Source organism: Octopus sinensis, unplaced genomic scaffold (genome assembly GCF_006345805.1).
Source record: "Octopus sinensis unplaced genomic scaffold, ASM634580v1 Contig07101, whole genome shotgun sequence".
Classification (NCBI taxonomy): Eukaryota; Metazoa; Mollusca; class Cephalopoda; order Octopoda; family Octopodidae; genus Octopus; species Octopus sinensis.
The window spans coordinates 123,218-131,677 of NW_021829832.1; positions in this window are offsets into that span (position 1 = coordinate 123,218).

Sequence of the window (8,460 nt, forward strand, 5' to 3'; positions counted from 1 at the left end):
GCCAATTCTTCACATATTCTCAAAGGGTTTTCAAATTCCTCAACTCTTTTGCGTATGACGGGCACATCCTAATATCTATACAAATTGGAATTTAAATACAATAAAGACGTCCTTAAATTGGGATATTTGAAATGATTTGTTATCCTCATTTGTATCTACCTTTGTCTAATTTATAATTAGATCAGGAAACATGTTTTGTGTATCTGAATGCGTACTTCTCTTGAATTTTTTTTCTCGCAAAATATCCTCGCAACACTCTTTGAATGATGTGGATGGGCGAATAATTTGCAATAATTTTATTGACAGAATTAAGAATTCGGAGATATTCCTTCATCAGACATTTTCTGTCGACCTCCTACAACACAAGTCAACGAATACTTGAGGATGTAAGTAAAGGCACGTGCGAAAGTTGTTGGTTAAAGATGAGAATTTTTCTGGAATCTGAAAACTTTGAATAATTTCGTTATCAGCGATGACGTGTTGGTCAAGGGCTTTGAGTGTCTGGATATAATTGACCACGACTATTCTGTACTGAGGGCGAAGAGAGAGTGGGGTGTTGAATAACGTGAGAACTTCAAGTGAAAGTGCCCCGTCTCCTAGAAAACGGACGTCTTTGAAGGAATTTATCGGATTTTTGTGCAAATATAAAATTTTTAATTTTCGGAATGTTTTCCAAAATGTATGGTCGGGCAAGTTCTCTATCTATATACAAATCTTACATTGGAAGATTAACCATATTACTGCTTAGATCAAGAACGAATAGATTTGCGCATTTGATAAGATTAGTGATGCTTGTAAGTCGATTGGATGACAAAATACAAATTTTTATATTTTCAAACAATGGTATTGACTTAATAGTCGATAGATTTAAAGATGATGCAACTAGTGTATCAGAATTTTCGTCCTTTCTCATTCAAAGTTTTACGTTGCTATGGAATTTAAAATCAAAGTTTTTAAATACTCAGTCTTTATCTTTTTAACAAACAGAAACAAATTAAATCATGCAAAAATGAATCCTTATTTACATCTAAATTCAACAGTTGCCGACAAATTGATTCATCGACTTTTTTCATTGTGAATAAAACTTAGCCCTTGCCAGCATATACCACAATACTTTTTGACCTGTTCGAATAGTCGATCTGTTCCATCGAGGTGTCGGCAATTTATAATACTTGTTCACACTTTACGACCTTACTTATAATTATATTTTCAAAATACAATATAAAGAACACATACAACGATGTCCTTTTTTGCAAAATTTATAACAAACGAAAATTAATAAAACAATTAAACCAGACAATAATAACGAGAGGAATTAGACAAAGTGAACTTCGGTGTTAAATGGAATTCCTTCCACAGCGTCCCGATTCATATACTTGAGCAAATCCTGAGGCAAGGAAGCGAGACTAGTCCGCGTCCACGAATACAGTTCCAGGCCAAAATCTTCAAAATCAGGATATAACTAAACTAATAAAACCAACCCACAAAACCGAAAAAACAACATTCTGACCAAGGAAGAAGAAAAATCCTCTAATCTGTGAACCAGCCGGGGAATAATAGACTTGCACTACACCAAAGTAGTATTTGCAGAGTGGCTCGGTCGCACTCATAAACCCTACAAATATATCAACGAATGACCAGTCTTGACAAGGTTTCTGACCATATAGTCCTTATTTGGCAGATCCTCCGGGAAGTTGTAAACACACTCGTATATGGAGTAGTGCTCCTCGTCGAAATTATCCTCAAGTACGAAATGAGACTCGACAGTTTATCCTCCGGCGAACCAGCCTTGTCGACCACTCCGACATAATGACGTTTAAAATTCTCCAAATTGAACTTGTCACTGAAACGTGACGGACTCAACAACCAACCCACGGGGAGCCTTTTTGAGGGGATCCTCCATTTTTGGCTCCTCCTCCTTCACTGGAGCCTTTTCTGCTTTTTGAGTTTCTTTCGGCTTTTTCTCCTTTGGGTGCAATTCAGCATATTTTTTGGCTAAAACATGACCCATCAAAGCCACCATCAAACTGAGCCATCTTCTCACACAACACGACCTCCCCGACAACCTCCTTCACGTTGGGCTGGTTAATCATTGTGGTAAACCACCGATTCACGTTCACGAAGGGCGCTCTATATTCGGGCTCAAACACCTAAAAGTATTAAAAATGTAAAAAGGAACCATTTTATAGGCCATGAGGAGTGTACATGTCATACTAATGTCAGCCAAGGTCACCGATTGGCCAACAAAGTATGTTCGAGTACTCAAATATGTATCCACAATCCCCAACAGTCTTCTAACCTCATCTTTGGCCTTTTCCGTCTCCTTTCAATCATTAATAGTATATAACTTTCTTATTGTAGGGAAGAAACCCCAAACATGGAAGAATCCAAGTCATTAGGTGTGGAATGAACTCATTTTCGGCCATTAGAGCCCACTGGTGAATATGTGCTGCATCAATCGGTGTGGTCCCCTTCAGTCGTTCATCACTCACTGCAATGAGGTGAGGACATACAGTAATAGGCAATTGCGATTGTCTCGGTTAGGAAATGTCCGTCGGCTGTTTCGAGTGCCGGGATCTGAAATGTGGGGAATGAGGAGTACTTTCCCGAGGGGGAATTTGGAGAGGAATTCGACTGATTTGTTTGTGACACCCATTTGAAACTCGGTCGAGTCGGTGACATGGAGGGGGATGTTGGAGTACTTGGCTGCTATGATTCCTTTTTGGGCACGAATGCCGTCTTTGTAGGTGTAGAGAGTCTGTTTAATGAAATAATTTAAAAAGCCACATTCATAGAGACCGAGTGCACGTTAGAATATTTTATTGTTGATTTGGTTTAACTAGTTTTTTATTTTTGCAAATTTAATTATAAATATTACTAATTTTTAAATCATTTAGGATATTTAATAATAGAGTATAGAGAAATTTCTTTCCAAACTGTCATAGATAAATTTATATTAAATAAATATGATTTTTTTTGATATTACTTAAATACAAATTAGATAATTTAATATTATCTAATTATTAATAATAGTCGTTAAACACACGTTTTCTTGTGGTTCGGCTTATTTACTACTCATCACATCCTAGTTATGGCAGAAGTTATTGAGGAGATTCCAATCATCGAAACAACCGCAACCAACATCGAAAATATAACCGAATCTCTTCAAGACATCAATGTTACCGAAGATTCGCCAGAAAATAGAGATACCAAACCTCCATGCCCCCTCTCGAAGACATGACTCAGTCACAACAAAAATTACCCCGAAAAAATGAGAAAAAAATGCGCAAAGCAATGGCCTCCTTTGGTTGTTTTCCATCCCAAACACCGACAGGACTCAAGCCCTCACCCGGAGTGGTCAAAGTAGTCATGAAAGGTCCCAGCGGTAACTTCTACGTCTCCAATCCCGACGTCTACCGATGTCCCACCAGCAACATGTTTGTCTTCTTTGGGGATCTTAAGGTAATTCCTCAGCTTTATAAAATAGACGGAGGCTCAGGAACAACAGGCTCAGTTGGCGGCCGCACAGAAGTTTCAGACTGCACCTCGGGCTGCTGTCCCTACTAGCACTGTGGTGGAGGAGGAAGATGAGGACGTGGGTGTTGGTTGATAGTCGTAGTTGAATGCGGATGGGCTGAATGAGGAGGATATTCTCCTTGTTATGAGTCAGTGTGGAGTGTCCAGGAATAAAGCAATCAAATCTATCAGAGAGGCTGGCAACGATTTTGTCGCTGCCATCATGGTATTGCCTTCTTTCTATTTTCCAGAATCTCAATTAGTTATCAGATTTGTCTAATTGGCTCGTTTATTCTTTTTATGATTTCCTTGTTATTTATTAGTCATCTTTCGCCATTTATGTCGAGAACTTTTTTATGTTATAGCCCGGTGTCGATTGACTATCATGCTTTGGGTTTTGGCTATTTTATAAAAAGCAATATGGTTTGCAGGGTGTTGTTAATTCGACCAATCGTGTAATGTCGAGGAAGGGACTAATTGGCCTTGTTTTAGTAGCAATCGAGTGTTGTCAGGTTGAATGTTCTTTATACGACTGAATTGATGCAATGAAATATAAAGAGTTATAACCATGTTATTAGTATTGTTAAGTTTAGTTGGATGATTTATATCCAACTGCAGCAGCCACTGCCGCTCCTTTTCCACTGCCATCTGATGAAAGAATAGTTTTAAACTGCACACGTTATGTAAACCAAGAACTGCCTTTTTCCCCGTTTTGACAAATTGAGAAATCATTGACTCCATCTTTTTCGAAAAGAATGCATGAAACCGATAAAGAGACCCGTCAATGGCTATGACGATATAATCAGAGTCCACTCTATCAATGAGGACTCCGAGGCCTTATGTCAATTTTATGAACACCAACCACATGCGACTAAAGCTGCAGCTCTTTCGCTAACTATCCGACAAACGTACTGTATTAAAGTCATAAAAGGAAGACTCGGATTCTCAAACCCCAAACCTTCAAAAATCGCCCTTGTTTTTGCGAATTTGTCAGTGTCACTGAATAATCGTGCAAAAATAGTACTTTGCTATTTCAGAGATATATTTGGTCGGAAAACACTGTTTTTCATTCAAAACAGCGGACAGTTTAACTTTGGAAGAAACAAGACATTTTTCTTTCTCCAACTGCAGAATAACCAGCCGCACAATTTCCCCCAAGTAGTAGCCTGATATCATTTTTTCGAAACTTGGATAAATCACAAACAATATACATTTGTTCGCCTTTATTTATAGAACTCTGATCAATCAATTTGTCAAATTCTGTCGAAATAAACGTCAGTTCCCCGTTTCCGCCAAATGCACCCCACTCGGTGTTGATTATCTGCAATTGTGACTGTTATGTTTAAACCATTTTGCCATCTTTGTCCGAATCACCGCCCAGTGTTTCCACATTAACAGTATTTTCAATATATGCTGCATTTGTGCCAGTTCCTGACATTTTAACTAACAAATATACCAATAATTAGGCCAATTGAAGTCTGACTGTTTTCGAGAGCGCATGCGAGCAAAGTCCCTACCGTGTCATTGACGACAGCAAAACAGCGGACGTTCATATCCTTAGACTGACATTACAATTTGGACTTTTTTTCCGATCGACTTGTGAAGTAATTCGACAATATTTTTCCCGACAACTCCCTCACAATTAAAATCTTTAGTCCAACGAATTAGCACTGCATGGTCAAGTCCAGATTGGACACACGGAAATGAGAATGTGAACCCTAATGGAATCGGACGGGGATTTGATTGTTTGGTCACGTCGATTTTATAAATGGATAAAAATAATTCCATGCAATCCGCAATGTGGTCAAAAAGCTAAATTACGGAGAGGGTGTGTACTGTTTCCGCAGTCCCATATCGACAATCGTATGGAATTTCAAATACTTTGTTATGCATTTTAATATTCCCCGACCCAATTAATTCAATCATTAATACTCGAAAATTAGTTCCGCCTAAATCGAGAGCTATAAATTTTCCCTTTTCTAGCAAACATAATTAGAGCAAACTACCATCACGGGGGAGATCGGTGACATATGAGGGAATCATTTTTAAGGATGAAATGTTGCTATTCTGAATTGAAAGGCCAGCTTTTACTGATTCCTCTAATTTGTCACGCACTTGTAACAATTGGGTTTGGCTGATGATTAAAGGAGAAACAATTTCATTTATCTACTAAATAAATTTGGCACACCCTCCTTTATTCTAATTTCATCAGAGAATAGGCCGCATAGCTCCATTTATTAAAAATTTTATTTCTTTAATCAATTCATTATCAAAATTGATTATCAAAATATATTATAATTAAGCAGAAAACTTGAATTTGCCTACCGGAAGATTCCCACTGAGGGTTTTCCCATACTTATATTCATTTTCACTTTTATATCTGGCAGACAAATTATGTTTCTAAAGAAATCCAATTCCCTTAATGAAGTAATTGTTATGCAGAGAAATAAGAGGAGTAAGCATTACAAAAATTGTTTAATACCGGAATTACTTTGAAATTCCACAGAAAAACTACGGTCAATAATATGCGTGGCGTCCTCACTTTATCAACTCATTAATATATCAACCCTCAGGAGACTGCACCTGAATCTGAAAACAAATATTTTTTATTTTTCATCTTTTTCAATCCTCTATTTGATCGAAAGCGTCTGGAAAATGGAGGCTACTCGTTAAAGAGTATCATTTAAGATCAACCTGAGTGATCATATTCCCCACTGGGCTGATCGAAAAGTGCCTACTTTGGAAGAAGATATCTGAAAGTCAAATCAGTTTTATCTAAAAAGGACTCAGGTGAAGGGAGAATACGTTACTGGATAGTTTTTCCAGGCAAAATATGTAAAAAGAAGACCGTCTTTTAAAGTTATTTTTTTATGAGCTTCCAGTGGATTTTCTCCATTTTCAATTTTTTTCTAACATAAACTCAAATTTAAGTTTATTAAAATGTCCTTTGAAGGATCTAATGATTCCTTGATTCATTGGTTGTAGAATTGTTGTAGTCTTCGAAGGTAGGTAAAGAACTTCAATTGACTGTAAATCAGCGTAAAGTTTATGGGATGGGCATCGATCCACAACTAAAAGAATTTTTCGTTTTTTAGATGCCTATCTTATGTTAGAAGCCATTCGTTAAAAATTTTACTTGTCATCCATGCTTTTGGTGAATGACAGTAATCGACAAAATTTTCGACTTTAAAATTTTTAAAGCAGCGAGGTTTCTGGAACTTTCCAATCATAAGTGGAATTTTTTTGTCTGTCCCAGTCATATTGAGCATAGCAACAAAGAAAATCTAAAAAATAAATAAAAATTAAACCGTTCTTTAAGGATTTTATGTCCATGTCGAACCTTCTGACAACACTTTTTGAAGGGATAGATTTGTAAAAAATCCCAGTTTCATCAGCGTTATAAATGTTTTCAGCATTATATTGTTGAATCTTTGCAGAGATCAAAGAAGTAAATGCATCAATTTCTTGTTTCTGATCAACTGCTCAACTGCTATACGGTCCATCGTGAGACTTTTGTTCTCCTCCATATACGCAAGAATGCGACGTTTTCCATTAAAAGACAATCTTTAGCACTTACGCATGTTAAATTCAGCCTGGTTGAAATATTTTATATAAAAAATAGTTTAACCAAAAAAAATATTTTTAAAAATTAATGGCGAGATTTAGAAAATGGCGAGCAATAGAATATTTATCAAAATTTACTAGAAATTTTTAATTTTTGAAAAATATGTGGCGAGCAATAGAGGTGGCGAGTAACAGAGGTGGCGAGCACCAGAGGTTTTACTGTATAAACTTACGACTAAATATGTAAACAGTAATCTCTGCGATTTTGTAGATATTATCTACTTACGAACACTGAAATAAATGCTTGGGCTGATCCGAGGCGCCCCCGTACATTCGAAACACAAATTGGTACTCCATCAGGCGACTCCTTATTTCCAATATTGTTATTTACCCCAGGCTGCCCTCAAAAACCTAAGAGCAGAAATTGGGCCGAGTTCAATCACGTATTTGTTCTGCCTACACTGCATTACAACTCTGGAACGTGGTGCCTAAACGAGACATCCACAGTGGACCTTACAACACTAAAATGCAACTAAAAAATGCGAAAGACCTTTCCAGGGGATTGTGGAGTTTGGTAAGAAAAGTGGAGCACAAGCGACCTCCGGGTGCGGCACAAACGACGATAAAAACTTACGTTCCTCGTCAATAATAATCTAATTTTTATTGATGTTTGCAAATATCTGCAAAGTCAGAAATTTGGTATTAGAAGAGGGCGAAGTACTCAATGGACTTGAGGAATGTAAATGTTTTGGTGTGCTTAAAAAATCTTCTAACCAAATCTAAAAATCGGCCTTTGCACGTGTGCTCTTACAGTTCGAGGGATGACAGAAAAATTGTCTAATTAATGAGATGGATGGCGCTGTTTATCAATCAAATAGATTTTCAAATTTTTTCGCGTACCTCCTACTGAATCTTACGTACCCAGTTTGAGAACCACAGCATTATGTAGTTATTCTAAGCATTTTACTGTGTTAGGAATGGTGAGAATTTGTCAGATAATCATTACTAGAATACTTGTATGTTGTGCATTAATACTTTGAAAAATAATCTATTTCTCTTCAATATGAAAATTTTAATCTTTGATTGAATTCTCTGTCGTCAGAAAATTGGTCTCTGAAAAACATTCACACGTAATTAATGCACATTGCCAGATTGGTTATTTACAATTTAAATAAATATATACAGTAAAACCTCTGGTGCTCGCCACCTCTGTTACTCGCCACCTCTATTGCTCGCCACATATTTTTCAAAAAATTAAAAATTTCTAGTAAATTTTGATAAATATTCTATTGCTCGCCATTTTCTAAATCTCGCCATTAATTTTTAAAAATATTTTTTTTGGTTAAACTATTTTTTATATAAAATATTTCAACCAGGCTG